This window comes from Lithobates pipiens, unplaced genomic scaffold, assembly GCF_037356315.1.
Source record: "Lithobates pipiens isolate NorthernLeopardFrog02 unplaced genomic scaffold, aLitPip1_a1.2 Scaffold_6, whole genome shotgun sequence".
Taxonomy (NCBI): domain Eukaryota; kingdom Metazoa; phylum Chordata; class Amphibia; order Anura; family Ranidae; genus Lithobates; species Lithobates pipiens.
Window position 1 is genome coordinate 8,120,988 of NW_027507881.1, and position 16,375 is coordinate 8,137,362.

At 47.1% G+C, this 16,375-nt stretch overlaps 1 protein-coding gene across 7 annotated transcripts in view; it reads left to right on the forward strand.

Annotated features, from left to right (window-relative positions):
* LOC143958214 (C-myc promoter-binding protein-like) overlaps positions 1-16,375 on the forward strand; it is a 250,429-nt gene that overhangs the window by 8,563 nt on the left and 225,491 nt on the right. Inside the window, exon 1 of one of the 7 annotated variants that reach the window (XM_077467699.1) lies at positions 7,302-7,361. The exons of the other annotated variants lie outside the window; for them this stretch is intronic. The gene's annotated coding sequence lies outside the window, so the exon portion shown is untranslated. Of the gene's footprint in view, positions 1-7,301; positions 7,362-16,375 lie in introns of those variants that run through there. 7 annotated transcript variants of the gene reach the window in all.

Here is a 16,375-nt window from a genome sequence, read left to right on the forward strand (position 1 = left end):
ATAAGGCCAAGTATTATTGTACACAATTTTTTTTTTTATTGTGCATTAAAAAAAAAAAAAAAAGAAAGCAAATAAAATTAGACTTGCTATCTGCCAAAAGAAATTAACCAAAAACTGCATTCTATGCATCCGAAAATATATCAAATCATTATTATTCAACCAAAAAATGAAATAAAAGCCCCATGCATGTGTCCTGCTTCTTAAAGCGGAGGTCCACCCTAAAAAAAAAAAAAAATACATAAAAAGGTTCCTTTTTTAAAATGCATAAAAAATAAATTAATACCAGAAATGGCTGTTGCTAGGCAGTTGTCCTAATCTGCCGCTTCCTTCTCTTCAGCCCTCACGTTGCCTCCTGGGAGGAAAAGGGGCGCGCTGTCTTCTGGGACCTGCGACAGCTGCCCATATACAAAGCGCAGCAACTCACACAGTAGGAAATGGGCAGTGAAGCCTCAAGGCTCCACTGCCTGTTTCCCTTAGTTTAGGATGGTGGTGCCGACATCTGATGGACGGACCAGCCTGGGGGGTGGGGGTGGCAGCGACATCGGGGGCTCCCTGGACAGGTAAGTTTCCTTATTAAGTCAGCAGCTACGGTGTTTGTAGCTGCTGACTTTATAAAAAAAATAATAATAAATGTGGCTGGAACACTGCTTTTTCCTTTTATTTTTTATTTTTTTTAATATAGGGATCACCAATGCCAAGAGTTGGTGAAAGCAGGGGGTCTGTCACCCGGAGTTAATTCTGAAAATCGTCCGGATTATTCTCCTGGAGCTCCCGCAGCAAAGGCATATGACAGAATTGGTCACAATTAATAAAGCAACAAAGTTTTGGTCCAAGAACTCCCCCTCCTGTTCCTGGACTTGGGTGAAAGCAATAACTCCAAGGCCAATAATGTTACGTTGTCTCCTCCGATTCCGCAACATGGCTGGTTGAGGAATGGACAAACTGAAAAGCGTGAATCAATACTTAAACTTCTACTAACACAAGCAGAAGGGGCCCAAAGGGTGGCGCTAAAGAAATGAAAAACCACATAGTACGTCCCTACGTTCGTGTTTTGTTGGCGGACAATTCCTTGCCGTTTGTATGCAAGACAAGTTCCTGGCCAACGCCCTTGGGACAAAAGTCCGAGGTTTTGTCTGCGAGGAAATCAGATTGTGTGTAGGAGGCTTAACAGGCCAGGTTTTATGTATTACCTTGGGGAGATACAGACTAGAATACAGCAAATGATATATCACCTGTGATTTATTTCAGATATCGTGCAGACCTGGGCCTGTTAGTGGGCCCCGAGGACAGGAGTTGACCACTGCCCTAGGGTGTCTGCTTTCAGAAATTGTATCTTTTTTTTTTTTTTCTTATATTATTTTTTTTGGGGGGGGGGGCGTTTTATGTAATCTTTAGGGTTAAAATGATTTTTTAAACACATGCAAAATACGACTCTGGCAGCAAAAGGGTTAAAGGATAAGTTCAACTTCAGGAACATGTTACATTCTTCCACCCGTTTTTTTATTTTTTTAAAATTTTTTTAACCAACAAATCTAACGTTGTTTTGTGTTTGCGTTTTGTGTTTGCGTTTTGTGTTTGCGTTTTGTGTTTGCGTTTTGTGTTTGCGTTTTGTGTTTGCGTTTTGTGTTTGCGTTTTGTGTTTGCGTTTTGTGTTTGCGTTTTGTGTTTGCGTTTTTGATCTGGCTCCTGGATTCAAAGCAAGTTTTGTATCCATCCGGCTGAGTTTTGATGATCTCTAGAATGGGGCTCAGAGTTCTGCCAGATTTTGTGTTTTACCCACAATGAAGTTTGTGAGTTTTTTTTATTGTTACAATGTTTCTCTTAGCCGGATTCTGAGGGCAAAAGTTACATTGTGTTTTTTCTCATATCGTCTTCCAGGACAGCCTTTGAGATATAGGGCTCCTCCCTCCGGGACAGGAAACACGTCAAGCCAATTAAATAAAAGGTGTGGTCCTCCAGGCCCTCCTCAGTTTTTGTGTTTCCTGCCGGACGGGAAGGAGCACGTCTTGGAACTGGTAAGGGGAGCTCCTTCTCAGGGGTTTTACCTGGGGAGAGCGCCTTGATGGACCTGGCCCTTAGCACCCCTCGGTCCGAACGAAGGGAGGAGAGGGTAGCTTTCAGTCCCCGCTGCCATTTAAACGTTCGGAGAGAACGGGACCCCGATACGCGGCAATCTCCCCCTCGGAGCGCTAACCGCTCGTACCTGTCGGTCGGAGGCGGCGGGAGACGTTCGCTCTACCGACCGGCGTTCGGGTACTGTGAGCGGTACGTTCGTAAGAACGCACGGCGTCGGGGCGGAGTTTTTGCGCTCTGGCGTACGGAAGTGGGAGAGACGCACTTCCGCCGGATTCGCGTCATCAGGGGGCGCCGCAGGACCCGTTCCAGTCCTTTGGGCGCGGCGGTGTGACTACAGGGTTGCCTGGAGCAGTGTGAAGGCTCAGAGAGACTGAGTGATACACAGGAACCATGGAGAGTGCGGTTGTGCAGGTGGACTCCGGTTCAACAGGCTCCAGTACCTCTCAGGTAAGCTTGGTGAGGGCAGACCAGGACTTACACTGGGGGGTGGGGGGTCACTCTGACCCGTAGTACCTTCCCGGGGTGGAGAACCTGCTGGTGAAGGGGGGCACTTCCTAAACAGACCCTAGAAGCACAGTGGTGTGGTCAGGGGTGGTATTTTAATGGGACCCTGTTTTTTCTTTGTTTTTAGGTTAAACAGGACAGAGCCCAGATACCTTTACCCAGAAGGAAATGTGCCGTGTGTGGGGCTAAGTTAGGCACCGGTTGGGAGAAGCCGCTTTGCCCAGATTGTGTCAGTAGCCTGGTAAAAGAGGACTCGGTGGCAGCTTGTCACAATGTTTTAACATCCGTAAAGGATGAGATTGCATCCACCTTCCAATCTTTTAAAAACATGATGGATAGGATGCAGGGTCCTTCTGTCTCTTTACCCAGAGCCGTGAGTATGCCTTCCTTATCCGAACCAAGTCAGGAGGAGGAGGTGGATAGGGAGAGGTTATCCAGGTCATTAGCCTCCTCTAGGACAGAGTCTACTTCAGAATCTGAGGGGGAGGAAGAGGCCATTAGATCAGCCAGATACAAGCTGTCTTTGGATGATGTGGGTGACCTCCTCAAGGCTATATATGACACCTTAGAGATCAGAGAAGAACAGGTCCAGCTTTCAAAACACGACATGATGTATCAAGGGTCGAGTGTAATGAAAGACAGGGTATTCCCCGTCCATAAGTCGCTAGTGGAGGCGATTCTGCTGGAGTGGGAACAACCGGAAAAAAGGCCATTTTTTTCAGGTAGCCTTAGAAGGAGGTTCCCTTTTGAATCGGATGCGGTGCATCCCTGGAACAAGGTTCCCAAATTAGACGCTCCCTTGGCTAAGGTCTCTAAGAAGACAGATTTGGCCTTTGATGATATGGGTTCACTCAGGGACCCTATGGATAAGAGGGGAGATCTGCTGCTCAAGAGAGCCTGGGATGCCTCTTCCATCGGGCTTAAACCGGCCCTAGCAGCTACCTGTGTGGCCAGAAACTTGGAGTGTTGGCTTACACAGTTACAATCACATATTTCTGCAGGTACTTCTAGGCAACAGCTGTTGAAGTCCTTTCCGCTACTGTTTAAAGCGGTGGGCTTTTTAGCGGATGCCTCGGCAGAATCAGTCAAACTGGCTGCTAGATCAGCAGCACTAGTGAACGCTGCCAGAAGGGCCGTTTGGCTTAAGACCTGGTCAGGAGACACAGCTTCAAAACTAAAGTTGTGTGGATTACCCTTTTCAGGGGACCATTTGTTTGGGTCCGGCCTGCAAGAGGCGTTAGAGCGCACGCAGGATAGGAAGAAAGCTTTCCCAGAAAGGAAAAAGAGACCTGAAGGGAAACGCCTTTTTCGAAGCCCCAGGCAGCAAAACCTGCAGGAAAGGGAGGTTCGCCCCAAAAAGCATTGGACGGGTCACAAGGGAAGAGGCAGAGGAGGTATCTTATTCAATCCTCCTCAACCCTCCCCTAAAACCCAGTGACTCCTGCGTCCCGGTGGGAGGAAGACTGGGGAAGTTCCTCCCACAGTGGGAAGCTTCAACCGAAAGTCCGTTCATTCGAGATCTTGTAAGGAACGGCTACAGGTTGGAGTTTGGTTCAGTTCCCCTCCCGAACTTTCAAGTAACAAGGTTACCAAGGGACCAAGAGAAAGCAGAGGCTTTGGCTCTTCTTCTGGGGGATCTGGTGGACCAAGAAGTAATGGTGCAGGTACCTCAGGAGGAGCGAGGCTTGGGGGTTTACTCCCACGTATTCGTGGTAAAGAAACCTTCGGGGAAGTTCAGGTTAATACTGAATCTCCGTCCCCTGAACAGATTTATAAAATACAAGCGGTTCCGGATGGAGTCAATCTTCTCGGTAACCAAATTCCTGTTTCAGGGCTGTCACATGGCCACAGTGGATCTCAGGGATGCATATTTGCATATCCCGATTCATCCGGAATCTCAGAGATTTCTCAGGTTGGCGGTGAGGTTGAACACGGGGGTGTTACACCTCCAGTTTCGAGCTCTCCCCTTCGGGCTTTCAGCCTCACCAAGAGTCTTTACAAAAGTTCTGGCAGAGGCACTGGCCCCATTAAGGCTCAAGGCTATAACAGTGATCCCATATCTGGACGATCTACTGTTCATAGCCCAGTCGGCCCAACAGCTGCAGAGGGACATACAGGAGGCCTTGGTTTTCCTGCGCTCACTGGGGTGGCTGATAAACCAGGAAAAATCCCAGCTGACCCCCTCACAGGAGGTCCTGTATTTAGGAGACAGGATTTCTTCAGTGGAAATGAGAGTATTTCTTCCGGAGGAGAAGATCGGCAAGCTAGAGCAGGCGGTAGCCCAGCTTCAATCTGGTCGGGAAGCCCAGATCAGGGAGGTGATGAGAGTCCTAGGGTTGATGACATCATGCTTTCCAGCGGTGGCCTGGGCAAGACATCATCAGCGTCCTTTACAAAGACTCATGCTCCGTTATTGGGATGGCAGGCAGGAGAGCCTGGATCAGGTTATGCCCCTATCCTCGGCAGTCAGGAGGTCTCTTTGGTGGTGGCGGGCCCAGGTCAACCTAGACAGGGGTCTTCCCTGGTCCCCACAAGCTACGGTGGTGGTCACGACCGATGCCAGTGCGCTGGGTTGGGGTGCCCACCTAGAGGGAACCTTAGCCCAGGGTTCCTGGTCGAACCTAGAGACAGGTCGTTCCTCAAACCAGAAGGAACTTCTGGCAGTCTGGAAAGCTATAGAAACATTCCAGTCCCGGTTACATGGCAGGGATCTGCAAGTTCGCTCAGACAATGTGACAGCAGTAGCCTACCTGAACAAGCAAGGGGGAACCAGAAGCCCTGCACTGCAGGTAATTGCGGACAAAATCTTCTGCTGGGCAGAGAAGAATTTGTCCTCAATATCAGCCATTCACCTAAAGGGAACCCAGAATTTCCTGGCCGACTTTCTCAGTCGCCAGAAGATAGGTCAGGACGAGTGGGCCCTCAACAAGGAAGTGTTCGAGGAGATCGTGTCATGCTGGGGAAGGCCAGAAATAGACCTATTTGCAACAGAAGGCAACAGGAAGGTGACACAATTTTTTTCGGTTCACCCACAGGATCGGGCCAGGGGGATAGACGCCCTTGCCAATCCATGGATGTTTGGCCTGTGTTACGCCTTTCCTCCCGTAAGGATGGTGGCGGAGGTTCTGCAGAAGTTCCGTTCGGAAACTACGGACCTCATTTTAGTAGCTCCTTTTTGGCCAAGGAGACCCTGGTTTGCCAGCATAAAGAGATTGGCCGTACATCCTCCGCTGTTTCTACCAGTCAGGGAGGACTTACTTTCCCAGGGGCCGATCCTGTGCCCTCAGATAGAGAGGCTCAAGCTTGCGGCCTGGTATCTGAGGAACAAATCTTAAGGTCACAGGGTTTCTCAGAGAGAGTGATTAAGACCTTGTTAGAATGCCGTAAACCTGTTACTAGGGCAATTTACGCCAAGGTAGGAAAGAGGTTTAATTCCTGGTTGCGAGAACAGGGGATTGCAAGTCCCGGGGTCCCGGCAGTCCTAGATTTTCTACAGGCAGGGGTAGAACTGGGCCTATCTATCAGCACTCTAAAGGTACAGGTGGCGGCCTTAAGTGTTTTCCTTCAGTCCTCCCTTCAGCAGAATCCATTTGTCAGGAACTTCTTCAAGGCTCTATCTAGATCCAGGCCTGTGAGAATGAAGTCCTGTCCTACTTGGGATTTGGCCTTGGTTCTTAGAGCTCTGACCCAAGATCCATTTGAACCATTAGAGGGGGCTTCACTTAAGTGGATTGTACTAAAGACTGTATTTTTGATAGCGATCACGTCAGCTAGAAGGGTCAGTGATCTACAAGCGCTCTCGGTCAGAGAGCCATTTCTGTTAATCTTAGAGGACAGGGTAGTACTTAAGACTGATCCTAGTTTTCTTCCTAAAGTGGTGTCCACTTTTCATAGGACACAGGATATTATTTTGCCAACTTTTTTCTCAACCTCAGACAAGGATGAGGCGAGATCTTTAAGTTTGTTAGACGTCAGGAGAAGTCTATTGATTTTTTTAGAAGCCACTAAGGTCTTCAGGAAGTCAGACTCACTTTTTGTTAATTTTTCGGGCGCCCGCAAGGGCTGCAAGGCGTCCAAAGCGTCTATCGCCAGGTGGATACGAATGGCGATAGTTAAAGCCTATGAGTTAGAGGGGAAGCAGGCACCCTTAGTTAAGGCACACTCTACAAGGGCGGTTTCCGCATCATGGGCAGAGAGGGCTGGAGCCTCTCCGGAGGAGATCTGCAAAGCAGCAACGTGGTCCAGCTACTCAACGTTCGCAAGACATTACCGTCTGGATTTATGGTCTGATAAAGAGCAGACTTTTGGACGTAAGGTCCTCCAGGCAGTGGTCCCGCCCTGACAAGGTGAGCTCCTTGCTTATCATCTCAAAGGCTGTCCTGGAAGACGATATGAGAAAACCGGAGTTAGACTTACCGGTAACTCTTTTTCTAGGAGTCTTCCAGGACAGCCTGGCTTCCCACCCAAAGTTGTTTAAATTGGACTAAGTGGTGAGGATGTGTATTAACATGATTGTTAGTGTGTTATGTCTTTCAGAGCCTCCCGGCGGTTCTTGGAGTAAAACTGAGGAGGGCCTGGAGGACCACACCTTTTATTTAATTGGCTTGACGTGTTTCCTGTCCCGGAGGGAGGAGCCCTATATCTCAAAGGCTGTCCTGGAAGACTCCTAGAAAAAGAGTTACCGGTAAGTCTAACTCCGGTTTTTTCCACAGCTTTGGCATCCTGATCAGCTGGATTATATTAGTCACTTGTGAATGGAATCTTCCCTCCAGACTATTGTGGTATGCCCAATTTGGTAGAAACTATATTACCAAAAGTATTGTGACACCTGCCTTTACACGCACGTGAACTTATTCTCGCTTGAGAGGGGATATGATTTCAATATACAAATACTGTACTGGTGACCCCACAAGAGGGAGAAAACTTTTTTGCGGAAGGAAGTTTAACAATACACGTGGCCACTCATTAAAATTAGAAGAAAAGATGTTTAACCTTAAACTACTTTAGAGGGTTCTTTACTGTAAGAGCGGCAAGGATGTGGAATTCCCTTCCACAGGTGGTGGTCTCAGCGGGGGGCATTGATTGTTTAGAGAAACTATTAGATAAGCACCTGAACGACCACAACATACAGGGATATACAATGTAATACTGACATATAATCACACACATAGGTTGGACTTGTGTGTTGTGTGTGGGGTTATTTTTTTTTTTTTTTTTTTTTTTTTCAAACCTCACCTACTATGTAACTTTTACCACTTCAATATCGGGGGGGGGGCACTTAGACACCTTCCTGCCCAGGCCAATTTTCAGCTTTCAGCGCTGTTGCAATGTGAATGACAATTGCGCGGTCATACAACGCTGCACCCAAACAAATATTTTTTTATCATTTTGCTCCCACAAATAGAGCTTTCTTTTGGTGATATTTGTTCACTTCTGCAGTTTTTAGTTTTTGCGCAACAAATACAAAAAAAAAAAAAAAAAAGACTGAAAATTTTCAAAAAAAACAAGTTTTTTATTTTATTTTTGTAAATAAGTAAGTTTTCTTCTTCGGGCACCGGTGCGGTGGCACTGGTGGGTGACACTGGTGGCATTGCTGGGCATCACTGTCACATGTTATATAAAACGGAGCCAGTCAGTGTCCATTTGTGGGCACTGGCACAGATTGGGCATAACTTGCACATGTGGATGGCCATGGGGTACATACCTGGCCATCCACGTGTTGCCCCCTTCCCTGGTGGTCTAGTGTGGACATCTAAGGAGGGCGGCTGTGCTGATAAAAAATTAGTGCAGACCCCCCGTCAGGAGAGCCGCCGATCAGCTCTCCTCTCCTTGCTTCTGTCAGATGCGAGTGAGGAAAAGCCGATCAACGGCTTTTCCTGTTGACATCCTGATCAGCCATGATTGGACACGGCTGATCACGTGGTAAAGAGCCCACGTCTGAGTCTCTTTGCCCAGATCGGTGTAGCGGTGTGTCACACCGCACCATTGATCGCCGCGATGTGCGCCCCCCACGAGCGGGTGGCGGCTGTTATCCTGAAGGACGTCGTATGACGCCCAGTCAGGATAACTGAACCACCGCCTGGCCGTCATTTTGCTATAGGCCAGGCAGGATGTGGTTAATGGCATCCCAGTCTAAAGCCTCGTACACCCACGATCAGATTGTTGGCTAACAGAGCGTCAGACTTTTGTCCGCACGGCGTGTGCCTGGATCTTGTCTTGCATACTAACGGCACACAATTGTCAGCCAACAAACACGATTGTAGTGACATACTACGTGGAATTTCAGCTCTTCAGCGCCACCCTTTGGGTCCCTTCTGCTAATGTCTTGTTTTGATGAGCATTTATTCCGATCATGCATGTTTGTACTTTTGTGTGATGGACTTGTGTACTGACAATATGAAAATCTGACAACAGACCGTTGTCCGCCAAAAATTTATTAGCCTGCCATACAACATTTGTTGGCCGAAAGTTGAACAACAATTCAACTTGTCTGAAGGAGCGTACTAATGGTCAGATTTTAGGCCAACAGTCTGTCATCACACAATCCCCTGCCAACAATCAGATTGTGTGTACGAGGCTTTAGTCCATAAGGTTCAATATTGAGTTGGCCCGCACTTTGCAGCTATAACCGCTTCAACTCTTCCAGGAAGGCCGTTCACAAGGTTTAGGAGTGCGTCTATGGGACCGTTTGACCATTCTTCCAGAAGCACATTTGTGAGGTCAGGCACTGATGTTGGACGAGAAGGCCTGGCTCGCAGTCTCCGCTCTAATGCATCCCAAAGTTGTTATATCAAGTTGAGGTCAGGACTCTGTGCAGCCCAGTCAAGTTCCTCCACCCCAAACTCGCTCATCCATGTCTTTTTATGGACCTTGCTTTATATAGCGCGTACAACTTTTTGACAGCCGATTTCTGAATTTTCATGCGAAAAATCCCAAAGGGACAAACGCCAACATTTTTCTCATATGGGAACAGAACGATTTTCCTTTTTAATGTGTACAGTTTTCGTATAAGAAAAATCTGACAATAAAGACTGCGCAATTGGTAAGAACTTGTGTACAGATTTTCTTTCATCGGTTTCCGATTTGCTGTGAACCATCGAGGAAAAAAATCGGACGTTCGCCCAACTTTCTTATAGTGTGTACCCCGATTTTAGTCCTTACCTGCCTATAAGCCGAGACATTTTTAAAAGTTCTGTTCCTGGAATTCTTCTTAAAGACTGAAGACGTAATAGATAAACCTACGATTGCGCTAAAGCATTACTCATAGGTGTAAACAGGAAGCGCCATCCACAAGAATACCACACAGTAGTAAAGAAATGTGCCGAACGCTACCGCCCCACGTCAAAGTAACGGGAGGGCTAAAATCACTATTGCCTCTCCACTGCTCTTATATTTGCTGCATGCGGTACGTGAGAAATATCAATGAACGTTCCCATGTTTTAATAATTTTCCAATCGATTGTGGCAAACGCACAGACTGCTTGCAATCCAGGCATTGGTCCCTGGGAGCACACAGCCCTGAATAATAGTACAACTCAGATCTTCACAGGCTGCCGGGAGAGGAGCTGGACGGTGTGCCCTGTGCTTGCACCAAAACATCGGGATCCCATGTACCTGGGCTATTCGCCCAGTGTGCATGACGGCTTCACTACCTCAGTACCGGGCACTTACACCCCCCCCCCCCCTCCCCTTCCTGCCCAGGGCAATTTTCAGCGCTGTCGCTGTTTAAAAGACAATTGCGCACAGTTATGCTACGCTGTACCCAAACAAAATTGTTCTGATTTTGTTCCTACAAATGGAGCTTTCTTTTGATGGTATTTGATCACCTCCTTTTTTTTTATTATTTTTTTTTTTTTTTTTTTTTTTACAAAATTTTATAACGGAAACAAAAAACATTTTTTTTTTTCCACAACTTTAGGATTTATTTATTTTTTTATAAAAAGTTCTAAAGTTTTTTTTTTTTTTTTTTTTTTTGCCCGCTCCACTGGTGGGCACTGATAAGGTGGCACTGAAAGGCTGGACTTATGGGTGGTACTGATAGGCGGCACTGATACGTGACATTGGGGATGGGCACTGGCAGCTGCCTGGGCACTGATTGGCATTTCCCTGGTGGTCCAGTGTGGTGGCCATCCCTGGTGGCAGCCTAGTGGTCCTGGGTGGGCATCCGAGGGGGGGCTGCGCTGATAAACAATCAGCACAGACCCCCCCCCCCCCCCCATTTGGAGAGCAGCCGATCGGCTTTCCTCTACTCTCTTCTGCCGGACTCGAGTGAGGAAAAGCCGATCAACAGCTCTTCCTGTTTTACATCGACATCAGCCGTGATTTGACAACGCTACACCGATCTCTTTACCAAGTGATCAGCCATGTCCAAACTGACACACCACACCACTGGTCGCCGCAATGCATGGCCCCCCACGGGCGCGCATGAGCAGTCGTTTTGGAGGGCCGTCATATGACGTCCGCCCAGAACGAGAGCCACGCCTCCCAGCCGTCATTTGACGGCCCGGAAGTGGTTAAAGTGATAAAGTCTTGTTGTTTTTATTTTATTTTTCTTTATTTTTTTTTTGTTTGCTCTGTGTAATGGTTTTGTACAGAGCACCCCGGATCCTCCTCTTCTCGTGTCCCCTGCCGGTGCTCCTGGCCTCCTGCCAAGTGCTCCCACAGCAAGCAGCTTACTATGGGGACGCACCGTCCTGGAGCCATGACTTGGCCCCACCCCCCCCTCTCCTCATTGGCTCAATTACTTTGACAGTAGCGGGAGCCAATGGCACGCCACTGCCGTCCCGGCCAGCTGAAACTTTGGATAAAGAGAAGAAATAGAACCTCTGCTATATTAGTTTCCCTGCTTTTCGGCTGATTTTAGAACAGTGAGACTGCTGATGGTGATCCTGCCTGACAATCTGCCAAACCTGGCACGATTACCAAGAGGTTGCCTAATGGTCCCTCAGTAGCTGAGACGGCAAGAGATCCCCCTCCATTACTAGAGATGGAGATTCAGCGGTTTTCAGGCAGTGACATCTCTCTGCACCTGAGTACAGAGCGACCGATTCCACGGGGAAACCCAGGCAGCCTCTATTGGGATCCTTCTGACAATTAGTTGCTAAAAGCAGAGTTGCTCGTGTGTCAACAGATTGTGCCACAACCCCTTAACCAGACAGGACGTCAGGGAAATTCTGCTACACACACACATACAGCAATACACCTACATAACACAAAAACATGATACAAATGTTCTAAACTTTAACAGTTCAGTGAGTAAAACAAGTATTTGATCCCCAAGCAACGTTTCTTGTAATTACAAGAAACTTAGAAATGTTGTAATTGGGGACCAGGTTTGCACACATCTCAGGATGGATTTTGGTGCACTTTTTTTTCTCTATAGGATTAAGGTCTGGAGACTGGCTAAGCCACTCCATAACCTTAATGTGCTTCTTCTTGAGCCACTCTTTTGTTGCCTATGTGGTATGTTTTGGGTCATTGTCATGCTGGAAGATCCATCCATGACCCATCTTCAGTGTTCTGGCTGAGGGAAGAAGGTTCTTATCCAAGATTTTACAATACATGGCCCCTGTCCATTTTCCCCTCAATGCGGCAAAGTCAGCCTGTGCCTTTAGCAGAGAAATGGCCCCAAAGCATCACGTTTTCACCTCCCGTGCTTGACTGTAGAGATGGAGTTCTTAGGGTCATAGACCCCATACACACTATACAACTTGTGTTGTCAGATTTCCCTTATGCTGCTTTCACACTGAGGCGCTAAAAATGGCGCCTATAAAGCGCCGCTCCTCTCACTCCAATGTGAAAGTCCTGCAAGCAGCATCTTTGAGGCGCAGTATACCCCACTCCTACAGCGCTCCTGCACATTGAAATCAGTCGGCAGCGCTGGCCAAGTGCTGCTGCAGCGGCGCCTTGCGGGCACGTTTAACCCTTTTTCGGCCATTTAGCAGGGGTTAAAAGTGCCCTGCTAGCGGTCGAAAGGGGCCGCAAAAACCACGTTAAATTGCCGCTAAAAATAGTGGTGCTTTATCCAACAACGCCCCAGTGTGAAAATAGCCTTAGATTTACCAAGACCATGTAGTGCAAGGAGCTGCCTGATTGCATATAATTGAAACTCTTAAGGTTTGACCTCATATTATATGGTTTTGGTAAATCTGAAGGGAAAAAAATCTATAATTGTATAGTGGACATCCAGCTTTAGTCAGCATTTTTCTTCCTCCAAACACGTCGAGTTGATGCAAATAGCTACATTTTGGTCTCATCTGACCACATCACTTTCTCCCAATCCTTCTTTGAATCGTTTAGATGTTCATTGGCAAACTTCAGAGGGACCTGTACATGGGTCTTCCTGAGGAAGGGGACCTTGTGGGTGCTGCAGGATTTCAATACAATGGCGACGTATTGTGTTACCGACGGTTGGTTTGGTGACTGTGGTCCCAACTGCCTTGAGATCATTCACAAGCTGCTCCTGTATAGTTCTGGGCTGATCCCTCACTTTTCTCACGATCATCCTCACCGCATGAGGAGGAAGCTTTCATGGAGCTCCAGATCGAGGGAGATTGATGGTTATTTTGTATTTCTTCTATTGGAATAATTGCTCCAATGGTTGTCTTCTTCTCCCCAACCTTCTTGCTGATGGTCTTGTAGCCCATTCCAGCCTTGTGCAGATCTGCAATCTTGTCCCTGACGTCCTTTGACAGCTCTTTGGTCTTGCCCATGATGGTGAGGATTGAATGGAAGAAAGAGATTCTATGGACAGGTGTCTTTTATACACATAACAAGTTGTCGTTAGGAGCTCCTTCTTACATTGACAGGACTAATCTGTGTATCACTGGAGCCCAGCGGCGTAACTAGAACCTTCAGGGCCCTGATGCAAGAAACCTTGAAGGGCCCCTCTGAACCCCAGCCAAGGCCCTTCCCTCCGAGTCCGGTGGTGGAACTCCAGGGTGTGGTCACAGGTATGACCTTTGTGAGCCCTGTAGTTCCACCACTGGCATCAGTAGTTTTTTTTTTTTTTTTTTAGGTGCCCCATTGGGGAACTGTCCCTAGGCAGGATGGGGTCCCCATCCCCAGAAGAGATGAGGTCCTTTTCTCCAGGGCAGATGAAGTTACTGCACCCAGGTGAGAAGGGGCCCCTGTCCCCAGGGGGAGATGGAAGGGGTAAGTAATGGTGTGTGGGGGATGGGGTCCTCTCACTCAACATGACCAAGCTGTAGGCCGCGCACTCATCCATGTTGGCCTGGGCTCCATCCAGAGTGCTGGACGGGTGATCAGCATATCTCCCAGAAAGACCTTTCCTCATCTGTGTATGACGGGGAGGAGGGGGGCTGGCAGACAAGCCTGCAGTGTCCTCCTGTTTTTATTTTTTCAGTTTTTTTTTTTGGTTTATATTCTGTCTCTATCATTTAAAATACACCTATGATAAAAATTATAGACCCTTTTAATTTCCTTGTAAGTGGGCAAATTTACAAAATCTGCAGGAGGTAAAATAATTATTCTCCCCACTATATGTGTGTGTATGTATATATCTACAGTCTTTTTTTTTTTTTTTTTTTTTTTGTCCTGTATTTATTGGAGATTTTTTACTTAAAGTGGTATAAGGCCTCATTCCCACGAGGCAGATCCGCTGCCTCGGAGTCTGCATCTGTCCGCCAGTTCAGCGGGAGATCTCTCCTGTTGATCTCCGCTGAGCCGGCGGATGACGGGTCCCCCTCTGCTCACTGAGCAGGAAGGGGCTTGTCCTCCACCGCTGCTTGCTATGGAAAGATCTGACGATAACGGACAGCATGTGCGTTTTTCATTAGATCTCATCCGATCCGCCAGGGATGGATGTGAACGTAGGGCCATCCATCTGATTTTAGCGTATCAGACCGGAGTGGATCAGATCGGGTCGGATGTCAGTTGACCTGTCACCGCTGACATCTGTCCCTCCATAGACTAACATGGAACGCCTGTTCAGATCCACTGACGGGCAGACCCGAACGGTGTGAAAGGGGCCTAAAACCCAGAAGCAAACATTTTATTGTATTGCAGCTTATCAATTGTTACATATGATGGCTGCATTCATGTGTTTTTTTTGTTTTTTGTCTGTTTTTACATCTAGTGCTCCATGCATAGATGAGACAAACCATTGCCTCTGGCAGGTGTGCTTACAATCATTAGCTTTTATTCATGTAAAAAAAAAAAAAAAGTTTGCTGTAACGGATTATGATGTGTGAGCTGGAGATTGCCTTCAATTTGTTAGTGCATCTAAATCTGCTAGTACGGTACATCTAGCACCCCCCCAATGCTGCTGTCTTCTGTGCGTCCTGTTATCCTTCATCCAGTATTGTGTCTCAATAATATAGGAGGTGTGTTGCTATATTAATTATGACGCACATACAGATCCTACTACGTTTAGCTGATCTCCTTGCATTGCAGCTCTCCATTATTTAGCCGTAAATGTGGTATACACTATATACAATCACCCGACACTAGTCAGTTTCCACAATCCATGACTTAACTTCACAGTTCACACAAATACGTTTTAAATTCAAACTGTAGCACTGACGTAAGTAAACTATTATTATTATTATTTTTTTTTCGCAGTAGTGTGACAATCCCTCCACCTCCGGTCTAACTAATCACTCTCACCTTATGGCATGGACCCCTGTGCAAACAGGTGGTCATGCAATCGGGTATCAAAAGGGTTAACACGGACCATAAACTTCTCTCACGTCTCCTTAGATCTCAGCAAGGACGGCAGGTCATGGGTAGAAAGAAAAGATCTAAGTTCTCACCGCTCAAGTATAAGATTTAATTTTTGTGTTCAAACACAAACTACTCGCATAAAGATGATAAAAACACAGCATGTAAAGCCGACAATCATGTTAGTTCCGTAGGGCAGCAGCGGATGACGTCGGCTCCTCCACCACACGCGTTTCGTTCAATCAAAACGTTGACGTCACCGGACTCCTCCCCCCCCCCCTCCCTTCGTTAGACGGAGGCACTTGGGGAAAGGGGGAGGAGTCCAGTGACGTTGATGTCAGTGATGTCGCCCGATCTCTGACAGAACTCCCTGAAGACCCGTAAGCTGGCGGAGAGGTGAGTACCGATCAAAAGAATTTTGATCGATCAAAAAAATTGATTAATCGAGGAATTCATCTTTAATTTCCACAGCCCTAAAAAAAAAAAAAAAAAAAAAATGCATCCACCATAACTAAGGGTTAGTAACAATATATTACATTGATTTGGGGTTTAGTACCCCTTTTAAGGCTAAATTCACACTTGTGTGATTTTTTTATTTATTTTTATTTTTTTCATGTGACTTGGGACGCGCAAAGTCGCAGCCCTTGTATTTCAATGGAAGCCTTTCAAATCTATGCAACTCGCACTACTTTGATGCTACGTTCATGTGACTTGGGCACCATAGACTGCAATGTAAACTCTCAAAAGTAACATGAAAGTCGCATCCTAATGTTGTCAACAGCTAAAGCTGCATCCAAGTTGCAACCCATTCGAAATTTACAGTGAAAATCCCACTAATTTGGAGTTGCACAATTGTGAATGGAGCCTAAAGAGGTTTTTGCAGGGAGCTGAAATGTCACCCTCCAGGACCCCTGCAGGGGGGGGGGGGGAGGGAGGGGGGGTTCCCCTTCCAAATGATCCATCTGTTTTACCAGTCCCTTGTGGGCAGTATTTGCTTCAGTACTGTGTAGTGGTGAAACCAGGTACTGCACATCGACTACTGAAAGATAAACTCCACATTTTAAAAGTAGGAAATCACAGGTGAGGTGACAGATCGGTTTGCTGCCTTATGCCCA